Genomic DNA, 15,547 nt, shown 5'->3' on the forward strand with positions numbered 1-15,547 from the left:
AATTATTCTTTTAATGTGATTGTGAATTCCCTCACAATTACTGTAGCATGACAATTTTAAATCAAAGTTAGGCCATCCGTAAGTAAATCAGTATGCGTCAATTGACACATTTTGTAATTGTGTCCCAATGGGGAATTTGGGACTAACTTAAACTTTCAAGACCAACTATCACAGGTTTTGCTAGAACAATGTATCAAGGGAGCGAGTAAAGGCACAATTGACTAGATGAATCAAGCTGACAGTTTACTCCTTGTGTTCTTCAGGGTTGGAAAATAGATGACATTGCAAAACAGGTGAAAACCACCAATTAGCACTGGAGATGGACTGTTCAGAAAATCTTTGGTGTTTAGAATAGATGTTGCATCCCTTCCATATGATAAGAGGGCGAACAGGTGAGGAATTCTGCTCAAAATGAATTAATTACATGCAGGACAGAACGTGGTTGGGCAACATAAGGTTTGAGTGTTTTTCAACCACAAAAACAAACCAGTCACCCCATCTACCACACCAGCTCCAAATCCTCTTTGCTTGGTGTACCTTAATTCAAAATGGATCTTGCTAGTTGAAAGATCTCCACAGTTTCTGCCTGATTTGCTGGGTATTTCTATCATACTCTTCTATTTCAGATTCCCAGCAGCTGCTGTGCTTCAGACCTATAGTACTAATAATGTACTTTTCCTCTCTCTTCTGTCCTCATTCATCTGCTGATTACATCTTCTCCAGAAATAGCAGCAGCAACTAACATGTCTTCACTACTCTCTCTTAGTGTTCGCTTCTTTCAGCCCCTCCTGGTCTCTACCCTTCACGTACATCCCTGTCACTCCCACTCCACCACTATTCTACGCAACTTAAAACATCTTTGATTTCCAATTTTAGCAAGTTATGATAAAAGGTCATCAGCCAGGAATGCTAACTGCTTCCTTCTCCATTGATGCTGTCTGAACTGCCAACTAATTTCTGCACTTCCTATTCTGGTTTCAGATTTCAAAATTTATTTTAATTTCAAAACCAGTCTTGTTTCATTACTTATTACTCAAAACAAAATAAAATGGCTTGAACCTTATTGGTACCAGTATATATTGTTTCAGAAATTACTCTGACTGAGCTAAAAAAAAAATCAGTCATTTTTTGACAACTAGTCTGATCATATTAATTTAACTAAAAAGTAAAATCTCCCATTAAACTGCCCTGTATTAGACACTTCTTTTTATCACCTCATTTATACATCGCAATTGTTCACTCAGTTACCGGAGCACAACTCTTAGCATTGCCTTAAATGATTATGTATTTTTGCCATGATAGATGACTGCCTGCTGGCCTTTCAATAGGCCTCAATGATTTCATATGTAAGCACTAAAGTGACTTTCCTTCTATTCGATATTTCCCATAGACATTAAAGCATTGTATTTTTAGTTCCTTTTCAAACTACTACATTATATGACCTTTTCTACCCATTTCCTCTACTTTCTTGGCAACACAAAAGCTCAAGATGCTTATTAAATGCTAGAAATTAGTACTATCCTCACTGCACTTGGAATCATTAATGTGAAAAATAACAGAGCTTAATGAGCTGGTGCTTAATAGTATTAAAGGTTAATTCTGGGTCCTTGTCCATCCACAGATGCTTGCTGGTTCACCTGTCACAATTCTCACATCACCACCACTAACATAATAGCAACATTCAGGAGATGATGCCAAGCTAGTTAGTCAAATAACTTCCATGCCACAACAAACACTGTAAGCTGATTAATTACACTTTACTAGAAGGGGTTCTAGAGACATCTTCCATCCTCACATTTGCAATGACAATGTCTAAAGGAATCAACTTAAAACGAATTTGAAAATGTGCAAGTCAACTTTATTAGATTTTGTTTGAGGATATAATTAGAACAGTACATGAGGAGGAACTGATGAACATATTCTACTTGAGTTTCCAAAAGACAATTAATTTGGTGCCCAAAAGAGAATGTTATGCCAGATTGGGGCTCATGATATCCTCAATATGTGTAATATATTACACAGTTTGAAGATTGAACAGTAGCAATAAGGACTTTAGGAAATTTCAGTACTTGCTTCTCAACTATATGCAATCCATTTCAATGATTCTGATGAAAGTACAAAATGTGACCTATCCACGTTTGCTGATGATACAAAACTGAAAGGGGAAACAGATTGTGGACTCAAGTTCTCTGCAAGGTGATATGGATCACTTAAGAGGGTGGTCAATAGGAAGGAAGTTGCGGCATGATTACGGGGAAATATGAATCAATTAGTTCTGGTAGAAAAATGGTAAAAGGAGAAGTTTTTTGAACATTGGAAGATCAGCATGTGCTGGCACTCAGACGGCAATCAGTTCATTGGATATGAATCATGAGGAATTATCATGCAGGAACAGCATACAAATAAGAAAGCAAAGGAGTATATTATTTTTGAAAATCAAAAGTCACTGCATTAATTACTTCCAGCATCCTTCCATGCAATGCATTCAAGATTCTTAAAGGAACTAATTAGAAAGACATTGTACTTATCTCAATTACCACACTTATGTGACCAGCGATCCAGGCACTGAAGTTAATTCCTGTCATCCATTCTATCACAGCTCAATATCACTTTAAACGTTCCACTTAAATCTCCCCTTAAACTCCATTGCTTTATGAGGTGTAACTCCAATTTCTAAAGTCTCTCCACATAAATGAACTCCTTCATTACTGAGAAATCACACCAGCATTAACTCCAAAGGCTTGACACTTCTTTTTAAAGGAGTAGTCCCCCACAACTGCAACTGGATCCTCGGTGGGTAACTTCACTTACCACTACCCTGAACTGATTCTACAGCCAACCAACTTCACTTTCAAGGACTCTTTACAACTCATGCTCTCTGTATTATTTTTATTTGTACAATTTGTCTTGTTTTGCACATTGGTTGCTTGCCAGTCTTTGTCTCCCTGTGTACAGTTTGTTCATAAAATAAATAGCATTTCTTTTTACCCTGTAAATGCTTGAAATAAAATGATTCTCAAGGTAATATATAGTAACATACATATATTTTCATGATAAATTTGCTTTGAACTTTGAATACAAGTGGTGCCAATATTCAAATTGTGATGTAGTCAATGATTCATAACAAGTCACCAGCAATTCATCCCCAGCCAATACATTGTCATGGCTACAATTTCCACATTGGGTCCAAAACTCAATATCATAGTGGAACCGAACTATAGAAATTGAATTTGAGTTCACTGCTACTGCAATGCAGTGCAGTTGACACTTCCAATTAGGGATGAATACTTGACAGTTGTTTTTTTCCCTCAAATTCCACTTCCCAACACGGCCTACTCCTCAGAATACAGGGTTGCTCTCCAAACAGAACACAGTCTCCGAACTACAGTAACTCCTTCATTGATGTCAAACAGGTAATTTTTGCATCAAAGCTTTTGAAGAGATTGCCTGTCACCTGAACCTCCCATACATCTTCGAGATAATGAGATTTGAGCCATATTCTGAACAACTAACCAAATTAAATTGTTTCTACCTACAAAAATAGCTAACTGGCTGCTTCTCATTGGTTGCTCAGCAACAGTGCGAGTTCCTTGGTACAAAAAACAATGATACATTTGCTGGAGACAAATTTGTTGAACACTGCACACAAGCACATCAACATAAATAAGTGGTTGAAATATTTAAGCAAAATATCGATCTGCTGTCTAAACATGGAAGAGCAACCAAATATTGAAAATACCTTGGAATGGAATGAACTTTATGAGACCAAAAGCTAATAAAGTATAATAACTTTTGATTTATTGCCTCTAGATCTTTGCGCAGGGTTTGTTCTACCATTCAACTGCCTTCCTGATAGGGCAGACCAAAAAAGCAAAACAACAAAATTTTATTTTCATTTATTTATTTAACAATACAGCATGGAGTAGGCCCTTCCAGGCCTTCAAGCCCCGTCGCCCTAGCAACCCTGGTTTAACCCCTAAGCTAATCATGGGGCAATTTACAATGAGAAATTATCCTACCTTTGGATTGTGAGAGGAAACAGGAGCACTGAGGTAAAACCCACACATTCCACATAGAGTCTCCTAACAGATGACTCCAGAATTGTACTCCAAACTCCAAAGCCCCAAACTGTAATAGCGCGCGTTAACTGCTATGCTACCGTGGCACCCCAATTTTGTTGTAACTTCTTCAATATTAAACGACAAATGGCCCCTCAGAAACATTAATAATGTATTGATCTCACAAATGAGATATATCTCTTTTAAAAACTGAATGACGATATCATATATATTTCCACAATAAAATTTCAGTAGCTGTTTCAGAACTTGGTATGTGTGGTTTAGTGGGTCACTTGTGTATAGCAAGCTTGTAAATGAAAGCTTGAGAAAATACCTTGCTTTTCTAATCTGGCCAGTATTTCTCACTCAACATCGACTTGCTTAAATAAACATGGGCCAAAGAAGTTGATCAAGGAACAACTGCAGTTTGGTCACTACTGAAGCAAAATTGGTTCCAAAATGGTGACAAACGAGCACACGTTATCAAGTTACTGACACGTGGTAGCCACATAACTTCAGCTGCAGAGCAGGTCAAAGTTTAAACACCTATGGCCGTGATGGTCCACGTTGAAGGATGCAGCTCATGTAAAGGCTCTGTGAGGAGGAACCATAGACTAAGGTCCCTGTGCCTTTGGAAGCTGCATGTTATGAATACAACTTTTCTCTCCCAAAGAGCAACTACCATTAGCACTTTATGCAACATAGCTGATATCACATGCTGTAGTTCCATTCCATGAAGATCACGGGGCAAACACGGACAAATGGGCCTAGTTTGGTTGGGCATCTTGCTTTGCATGGACCAGTTGGACCAAATGCCCAGTTTCCATGGTGAGTCATAGAGTTTATGACTCTTCGAATATTAGACTGCTCTTACAGTTAATATAAGCTGAAAATCAACATGGAATGAACACATTCAGGCACCTTTCAGTTGAGCCGAGCTTATCCTTGCTAAATAACAATTTACAGTTCTTTCTGAATTGGACCATTTTCAGCTACATGATACAGCTGCTCCCAATGTGCATCTCTCACTGGACGAGAGTCCAAACTAGCTGTAGTTCAGATTGGCCTCTTTTAGTTCTATGTGTTTTTTTTTTGCATTCTGTGTTTTTGCCTGTTCTTTCTTGGGAGTGATATGTTAGTACTTTTGTGTAAAGGAGGGGGTTGGGAGTTGGGGGTTTCATGGCCTAGTTGCCATTTTCCATGTGGAGCGATTTGTTAGTTTTTTTGTGCAAGGGAGGGGTTGGGGGTTTGGGGTTTGCAAGATCTGTTTTTTTTTGTATGGGGGTGTTGATATTTTTCTTTGAATGACTTCCATGTTTTTTTTGTTTCATGGCTATCTGGAGAAGATGAATCTCAGAGTTCTATGATAATAAATGAACCTTTGAACCTTTTAACTAGAAGTACTTCATGGTGGTTTCAAAATGGTTGTTGTGACGTGTCTAGTGTGGTGGTTTAGTGGGTAGTGCTTGTCTCTCTCACTTTCAGCAACCACTGCTGGCTAGCAATCCTGCAAGAAGGAGAGCTGAATGAGTAAGTCTCTCCCTGCCAGTACATAGCCTCTCCAACAGCAAGAGACTACACTCGTGAGGACGAGAGGGGGATCTTGAAGAATGGGCATCTCAGGATCTCCATGCCTTCCGCCCAGACTTGTGATGTTGATGATCATCACCTACTGTCCTTTGAGTCAGACAGATGCAACCATTACATGGTGACAAATCTTTTCCAGGTTAGATGTAAGATTTTTGCAAAGTAGGGTAATTAAGAGTATGGAGAAAAGGCAGGTAGGTGGAGATGATTCCATGGCCAGATCAGCTATAATATTATTGAATGGTGGGGCAGGCTCGACGGGCCAGATGGCCTACTCTTGCTCCTATTTCTTATCACAGGTGCTTACCTCTTGCAAATATTTTCTGATTTACAGAGTTTCTAATATTCTCTTTGTTGTACACCATTCAAAGGAAGCTTTAACTATCTCATTTTCTAATATCTTGTAGGTTCATTATTTCGAGGTTCAATAACAATTGTTCCAATATATGAATATTTTGTTTCAACATTTATCATGATACATCTATTGATAAAGCCAAAAACATTTACTGAGAGTTTGGCACATCATTCTTGCTTCTGTTCACATCTTTGATGCACAGAAAAGACTGTACATTCTGAATTATTGTTGCCTCAAATCCTGGATGAATTACATCACAGTGTGTAAAATCACTTCTCATTAGGATGTTCAAGAACCTTCCTGTTTTCTGCTGGATCCCAAATCTGACCTGTTTTGCTACAAATTGTTTAGGCTTTCTTCTACCGTCTGACATTTCGACTACATTCGACAGAAATACAACTGTACATTTTGCAGGAGGACACCACTTGTCAAACTCTGTGCATTCCTGATTCAACACTCCAGAAACTTAGTTTGATTGATAAGGTTATCACTTGTTAGTTAAAGCCTCTTGTAAAAAAAATTACATTTTAAGTAACTGCTCTCCACAGAGTAAATCCTGCCTGCTGCGGAGGAAGATACAGTGTCAAAATTTAATATGAATAAAAGGAAATAATGACCTATAAAGTTAAAATGAATTTCCTTCCTAGAATCTATACATTATTAAATTGCGAATATTATAAAACTGGAAAGTAAAAATCTATGAATGAGATTTTTCATGGAATCCTCTTGATATGCTGTCTTTAAAATGAATGACTTCAAAGTTCTTGATTTAGCTGCTTTCACATGTGCTTTGTGATCTGCTGGTTGTTTGTGTTGGTAGGTTCCAGTCTATAATCTACGAGGATGCGTAATTTGCTGAAAAATTGTTACAAAATTCACAAAGCACTACCAAAAATTTGAGATATTAAATAAAACTAATTCATAATTTATGTGAATAAAATTAAATAAATAAGCACAATTGTTTTAAACTCATGTTTCAAGATGACATGGTCTCGAATGATGGAAAGTATGAAGTAGGTGCAGAAGTCGGCTGTCTGGCCTGTCAAGCCTGCCCCTCCATTCAGTAAGATCATGGCTGATCTGGCTGTGGACTCAGTTCCATCTACCTGCCTTTCCCCCATAACCCTTAATTCCTCTGCTATACAAAAATCTGTTTCCAAGGAACGGAGCCCATCGTAATGCAGGGGCACGTGTATTTGAAGGTCAACACCTCGAAGCAAACACAAAATACATGGTCAACCAGACAGCAGTGATTCCTGCTCATCTGTATATCTCTGAGTTAACAAAACTTCCCAGAGCAAAGTATACCTCTGAGCCATTAACTTCCCAGAACAAGGCCATGTGAAATACTGCAGCAAGGTGAAAGCGATCACCATGTATGTGTTTTGAGAGTGCATGATTAGTTTACTACACTCTGAACTGTTGAAGTATGTTGGTTTGGTAATTAGTATTTATTTTATTATTGTCACATGATGTACTGAGATATGGTAAAACAATCTGCCAGAACATCTGTTTGCAAAGCTTCAAAGTTAGATGTAATATCTTTAAGTTTGTTTTTATCAAAATGTTATTAGTTATGCTGAACTACACAGCAGGAACATTTGCAAGTAGCATTGCCTGATTGAACAGGGATCTATGCAAGACTTGCTACTAATTTGTAAACATGTATCAAATGGCACTTCACAGAAACATCACACGTACTCATTTCAAACACAACTCTCCTTTTTATGTGCACTTAGTTGCTGGTACAATCGAATAGATGACACAGGATTTCAGCAATATATTGCTTGAAATAATTGTTAATTGTGCTGTAAATAAAAATATGCTTAGTGTAAGTCTAGAATGAGTACTATTGGATACATTCTTAATTTCTATTAATAATGAGGCTAAATGTCCCAACCATTTAACAGAGTAAATTGAGAACCACGGTTGGACTTCATCCCTGCATACTTAAATATGCAAATACAGGTACTCCACTATTCCTAATGCAGTCTTCAGTGATAGACTGAGGAATGACTGTAGCAATATGAACGTTGTATTAGCATGTGATTAAAAAGGGCCAATAAGTAACAAACACTGCTGAACAATCTCACTGGCTCTGAAAACTTAATTTTAATAAATATGAAGACACTTACCTTCAGACGAAAACTAAGCTGGTGTTTACATTCCCTTTAAGCCTGCCCGTTGTGCTACAGTCTGGTTGAAGATCCTCACTTTTTATGCCACAGCAGCCCTGTAGAAGATACTGTTTTGATATAGCTACCTTATGGACTTGCTGTGGACGAGTGTCTGCACAAAATCATTGAGCGTTCTCCCCAAACATGAGGCCCAGATGAACTATGAGATCTGCAATCTGTTGAGGGCTAGATCAGATTCTGGCAACCAAGAAAGTCAAAAGATCTCCAGAATGCCATTTCACAGGCAAAGTGGCAATTCTGGACTAAATTTGAATCAATGAAGTATCTTTGACAGTACTGGCAGGGCTTGAATGCTATCACCACTTATAAAGTGAAATCAGGCGACAACAGGACTTTGTTTTCAGATGAGCTCAGTGCTTTCTATGGCTGCTTTGATCATCAAAACATGGAGGAGCCATCACAAACTCCCATGGCCCCCGAAAATCCTGTGATAGCAGTTTCTGAGGCTGTGGTGCGAGAATTCTTTAGAAGGGTGAAGCCACAGAAAGCAACCAGCCCAGATGGGAAACCCAGCCAAGTACTAAAGACCTGTGCTGATCAACCGGCTGGAGAGTTCACTGAGATCTTTAACCTCTCACTTTGGCAGTCTGAGGTACCCACCTGCTTCAAGCAGGCTTCAATTATACCAGTTCCCAAGAAGACCATGGTGACCTGCCTCAGTGACTTTCATACAGTAGCACTTACATCCACAATGATGAAGTGCTTTGAGAGGTTGGTGATGAAACATATCAACTCCTGCCTGAGAAGCAACTTGGGTCTGCTCCAATTTGCCGACCAGAGCAACAGATCCATAACAGATGCCACTTTATTGGCTCGTTGCTCAACCCTGGAACATCTAGGCAGCAAAGATGCATAAATCATTATTGCCTATAGCTCGGCAACAACATCTCCTCCACAACCTCCATCAGCCCAGGTGCACCACAAGGCTGTGTGCCTAGCCCCCTGCTCCACTAGCTTTACACTTACGAATGTGTGGCTAAGCACAGCTCTAATCCCACATACAAGTTTGCTGATGACACCACTATCATAGGCCGGATCAAACGTGGTAACAGAGCAGCATATAGGAGGGAGATTGAACATCTAGTTGAACGGTGCCACAACAACAACCACTCACTCAGTGTCAGCAAGACCAAGCAGCTGATTACTGACTTCAGGAGAAGGAAACTAAAGCCAGTACTCATCGGGGTGGATCAGAGGTAGAGGGGGTCAGCAATTTAAAATTCCTTGGTGTTATAATCTCAGAGGATCTGTCCTGGGCCCAGCATGCAAGTGCAATCACCAAGAAAGCAAGCCAGCCCCTCTACTTCCTGAGAAGTTTGTGAAGGTTCAGCGTGACATCTAAGACTGACAAACTTCTATGAATGTGTGGCAGAAATTACATTGATTGGGTGCATTACAGCCTGGTTTGGAAGCACCAACACCCTTGAACGGAATATCCTACCAAGAGTTGTGGATAGGGCCTAGTCCACCATGGTTAAAGCCCTTCCACCATTGAGCAAATCTACCTGAAGCACTGTCGCAGGACAGCAGTATCCATCATCAGGGAACCCCACCATCCAGGCCATGCTCTGTGTTCTGCCATAACGAAGGTGGAACAGGGGCCTCAGGACCCACACCACTGGGTTCAGGAACAGTTATTACCCCTCATTCATCAGGCTCTTGAACCAGAGGGGATAACTTCACTTGTCCCATCACTGTTTCCACAACCTATGGACTCACTTTCAAGGACTCTTCATCTCATGCTTTCAATATTTATTGCCTGCTTGCTTATTAATTAATTATTTTTTTCTTTCTTTTTGTATTTGCGCAGTTTGCTGAGTTTTGCACACTGGTTGCAGGCCCAGTTGGTGTGGCCTGTCATTAATTCTGTTATGGTTATTGGATTTACTGCGCATGCCCACAAGAAAATAGGTCTCAGGGTTGTTTAATGGTGACATATATGTACTTTGAACTTTGAACTTATGACTGTGAATTGCCCCCAGTCACATGCACCAATTATGGAATGAAGTGCTGACTGTGCAACATTTCAAACTTCAGTTCCAGTTCAAGTTCAAGACAATTTTAATTGTCATTCAAACGTACATGAATACCCATGAATACAGCCAATCGGAAGAGTGGTGCAAACACAGTACCAACAGTCACACACAGCTCAAGGCACATATATCACATATAATGTAGCAGTAAGCATACAGTCACACAAAACAACATAGCCCGAATCCAGGAATGTTGTCGGCAAGAGCAAACCTGCAGCAGTCTGAGGACAAACACCATCCAGCTTGTCTTACACTGAGCAAACACTGGAGGGCAGCACTGATGCCTCTCTCCTGGGTGACTGCAAACCGCTTGACTCCTAGTCTGGTGTACAACTGAGATGATGCAGCTCTCTCGCCGTCGGCCCTGCCAATAGAACAGTGACCTCAGCAGCAATATGATATATGTACATGATCAAGGTTGGATTTCTCTCCAGTGTCTGTTTAAATGTTCACACAAATGTTGGGTGTGTCGATCTTTTTCAGCCTGGCTACGATGAGTGCAAGGAGGTGATGGATTTATTTTTGTCTCTTGGATTGAGAACATACAGTCCGTTATCTCTCTTTCCTCCCTTTCCCTAATGTACTGGACTGAATTTCACAGGTTCCCCACCCCCCACCACCCCAACTATCCTAGGCCTGAATGTGCTTCTTTTTTTTAGTATGTTCCTATTTTCCCACACTGAATCGGAGCCTTTTTTACCTCTCTAGTATACCCTCAACTTCATTCCCATTATACTGTTGACTACACAAACTCTCTTGAAGACCTTCCACTGGCTGCTAATGTTACTGTCTTATTTTGAGTTCTACTGTCCTTAGCTTTCTCCTCAGAAAATGAACCCCTGATTCCTCTGCCCTTACAACTCACCAAAATCCCAAACATATTGAGGCCTTTCTGGTTCACAGCACTCTTTCCCCAAATCCCCTCCTTAAATGGTATCAATTGTATTTCCATTCTTTATCAAAGTTATTACAGGTCTTAGATGATGGAAATAAAATTGCTTTTCATTCTACTCAATCTCACCAAACTCTTCTTCTGACCACAGCAATCTTTTCCAAAGCCTCTCCACTAGTGTCCAAATAGGTGGGATCACATCCATCTGTTTCTGTTCTAGTTACCTAATCACAATCTGTCAATCACCTGGCTACACTCACTTCTCTTCCCATGTCTACACTGTTAACATAGAACATACAAATTAACAGCACAATACAGGCCCTTGGGCCCAGAATGTTGTGCCGACCATGTAACCTACCTGAGAGACTACCTAGAATTTCCCTAGCGCATACCCCTCTATTTTTCTAAGCTCCATGTACCTATCTAAGATGCTCTTAAAAGACCCTATTGTATCTGCTTCCACCACTGTCACCGGCAGTGCATTTCACACATCCACCACTCTCTGTGTGAAAAACTTACCCTGACATCTCCTCAGCACCTATTTATAAGCACCTTAAAACTATGCCCTCTTGTGTTAGCCATTTCAGCCCTGGGAAAAAGCCTCTGGCTATCCACACGATCAATGCCCCTCATCATCTTATACACCTCTATCAGATCACCTCTCATCCTCCATCACTCCAAGGAGAAAAGGCCAAGTACACTCAACCTATTCTCAAAAGGTACACCCTCCAATCCAGGCAACATATGTTACGTACCCCGTAACTGGGTTGCCAAACCAGCAGAAATGGATCACTCAGTTGGAGTCTGGAGTACTAGAACTAAGAAAGTTTTATTAAAGAAACAAGCAACACAGTAATCGAAAGGATAATAAATGCAACAATTCAACAATGATAACCACACATGTGCACAGAATTAAGATAACAGCATCAATCAAGCTCTATCGTTGTCTAGGGGTAAATGACCAATTTCAAAATGACTCAAAGTTCAGTCCAGTTTGTAGTTCAGTTCGCAGTAATCGTTGCCATGGCGGTGGACAACGTGGGGGAAGAGAGAGATAGAATAGGAACAACTCATCATTCAGAACGGCTTCACTCACAGACCAGCAAGATGGCTCACAGACCAGCGAGATGGTTCACAAACAGCTTTTGGGCGGGTCCTTGGTGATGTCACCTGAGGTCACCGACTGTGACCCCTCCTCCAGATGCGGTCGATCCTCTGCAGTGAACCCGGCACCCAGGCAAGGGCGGACACACACCGGGTTCCCGCTGATCGTACCTTTCCACCCACTCGTGAGAAGCGTACCGCTTCCAGGGTCTTGTTACCTCGGGTGGCGTGTGTGTGTCTTAGCGAACCTGTCCCTTTTTATCCCCCTGCTGGGGTATCGCCTGTCCATCACTTCAAACAGTTCAAAGGGGGGAGCCGCTCCAGACAGCTCTTCCTCCCACATCCCCTCATTACACATCCCCAGACGCTGCTCCATTGTTCCTTATCTCTCCTTCCCCTGAGGGCAGGTGGCAGACCAACTGCTGATGCCACTGATGCTAGCCCAGGCCAGCAAACATCTTAATTTTATGTGTATTCTCGTAACACTTCCCCCCTTTAAGGATTTTTACCGGGAGGTAAAAATTACAAACATGACTACATTATCTGATACATACACAATATACATCTTTAACAGTTATTTAGCTAATACAGAGAATTTGAAGCTGTCAATACCTTGACAGACAGTCATCACATTTTCTGTTCCTTTTACACGTGTTATTAATAATCCCTTAGACCAGGCTCCAACTCAGCAAACTTCATAGTGGCCAAAAACACTGATGAATTGCGACCAATGTAACCTCTCATTTGGTTTTGTCCCGGACCACAACAACAAGGGTCGTCCCATTCCGACTCAATTTTCCCTCGCAAGGGCTTAGTAGGAGGGGGACGGGTATTGACCGCAGAGTTATTGCAAAACTTCCTGCAGTACCCCACCATCTCCAAAAGCCTTCTGAGGGCCCTCTTGTCTGTCGGGGTTGGGAGGTCAGCGATAGCCTGCACTGTAGCTTGCATCACTGCCAGCTGCCCCTGTGTCACCACAATTCCCAGGTAAGTGACATTCGTGTGGCCGAATTCATTTTTTCCAAGGCTCACTATCACGCTGGCTTCAGACAGCCGTATTAAATTGCCAATACACACCTCTGTGTTCATCAGCCCTTTAGTCACTGAATTACTCGAAAAATATGGGTGTTGTTTGCTTGGCCGCCCTATTGTAACCGACATAACCCAACGTCCCAGTTCTTTGCATTTCCTCGGGACAATCAAACACATGGGTGCGAGTCGTTTAATTACTCCTTCGGGGATTAAGGGAGAGACCTTATCAGTAGACCTGGCCAAAACAATAGCCTTCTCCCATCTGACCGATCCCATCCTAATCTTTTCAAAATGGTTTTTTCCTCTTATCAAGGGGCCCCTAGCTTCATTGATTTCCACGCTAACACCGACTAGGTTTGTTAGCATATCAAAAGCCGGTGACCGTCTCAGTTCGCGTCGGTCATGATCAATAACATTTTTCCCCCTGGGCAGCCGGTAACTCTCTTTCATGATTCCACCAACTGTTTCCTCCAGCACCGCAAAATGTCCACCGGGGGGTACCTCGTGGGCCATGTTAAAAACCTCATCCCCATAACTCTTTTGCACCACCCCCCACTCCTCATCTGCGGATGCTGTACTTGATTTCCCTTTCTTCCTTAGCACTTCCTCATCCGCACAATAGCCTACTAGTTCCCTTGTCAAGGCTGTGTCAGAGAGAGCTGTCTCGGCCAAAACCATCAGCCCCTCGTCTCGCTCCTGCGTCTGCACAAATTCTTTCCTGGCTACTGCTACGTCCGTCCCAGCTCCCTCACTACCTCTTATCTCACTACACCCTGTCTCATACAAGGTTGGCAGAAATGTTTCAGCCAAATTCACCATCGCGGGCGGGGCCTCCATGCTGGCAGGCTGACCCGTCAATCTCACGACTGGGAACACGATCCCTCCGGCGATGTCATTACCGAGCAAGACTTCCACGTCTTTCATCGGTAATTCGGACCTCACCCCAATCGTGACTAGTCCAGAGACCAGGTTGCTCTGTAAATGTATCTGGTGCAAAGGGACTGACTCTGTCCCTTCCCCAACACCTTTGACCTCTACCTCCCCAGTCTGGGTCTCTGAGCTAAACTCTAATACACTCTTCAGTATTAGTGACTGACACGCTCCCGTGTCTCTCCAGATCCGCACTGGAACTGGTTTTAACCTCTCCTTCACTGACACCAGTCCGGCCGAGATAAACCTCTCGCGCCCTTCCTGGACTTTTTCAGACCTGTCCTTCCCTAGCGGTTCGCTTAACAGCTCGATACAGCCATTCAAAATTTCCGCTTTCCTTTCCCCGTCTCCTTCCTTGGGGCAAAGCACCTGGACGCAAAGTGTCCGACTTTCCCACAATTATAACAGACGACCCCAGGAGACTTCCTACCAGACTGCTCCCGGTCTACCTTATCCTTTTCACTAGTCCCCGGCTTACTTTCTGACTTTTCCGGCGGACTCTCCCCGCCGTCCTGACTACCCTTCTGGTAGCCTTTACTCGGGGCAACCTTCATTTTATGCGTCAACGCATACTCATCCGCTAACTTAGCAGTTGCGGCTAACGTGGCTGCCTCTTTCTCATCGAGGTAGGGTCTCATACCCTCAGGGACACAACCTTTAAACTGCTCAATCAGAACCAGCTGTAGCAGTCTGTCATAATCCCCCTCTACCCCTTTCGAGGCGCACCAACGCTCACAATATGTTTGCATCTCGCGAGCAAACTCCAAATACGTGCGGTCCCACCGCTTCCTCGCATTCCGGAACCTCTGCCGGTATGCCTCCGGGACCAACTCATAAGTCCTGAGGATGGCCTCCTTCACCACCTCATACTTCTGGGCATCTTCCGGGGATAAAGCGGAGTAAGCTTGTTGGGCTTTCCCTTTCAGTACACTCTGAAGTAAGACAACCCACTTATCCCTCGGCCATTCCTGACTTATAGCTACTTTTTCGAAGTGGAGAAAGTACCGATCCACATCGGTATCGTCAAATGGGGGAACCAGCCTAACCTCCTGGGTCGCCCGGAACCCTCCACCTTGGTTCGGCACGAGCCCCTGCTCGGCCCTTATCTTTAACTTCTCCAGCTCAAATTCCCTTTCCCTCTGTTTCTCCTCTCTCTCCAACTGTCTGTCCCTCTCTCTCTCTTCTCTCTCCAACTGTCTGTCCCTCTCTCTCTCTTTCTCCTGCCTTTCTAACTCTCTCTCTTTCTCCTGCCTTTCTAACTGCCGTACCCGGAACTCGTGCTCGAGTCTCAGTTTTTCAAGCTGTACCTGTACCGCGTCTCCAGCAGGTTTTTCAATAGACACCTCCCCCAGCTCACC

The 15,547-nt window shown here is 42.4% G+C and overlaps 1 protein-coding gene across 2 annotated transcripts in view; it reads right to left on the minus strand.

Annotated features, from left to right (window-relative positions):
• The window catches only part of LOC134345279 (chloride channel protein 2-like), a 556,059-nt gene that overhangs the window by 104,498 nt on the left and 436,014 nt on the right, over positions 1 to 15,547 (minus strand). The gene's annotated exons all lie outside the window — the stretch shown is intronic.

This window comes from Mobula hypostoma, chromosome 4, assembly GCF_963921235.1.
Source record: "Mobula hypostoma chromosome 4, sMobHyp1.1, whole genome shotgun sequence".
Lineage (NCBI taxonomy): Eukaryota > Metazoa > Chordata > Chondrichthyes > Myliobatiformes > Myliobatidae > Mobula > Mobula hypostoma.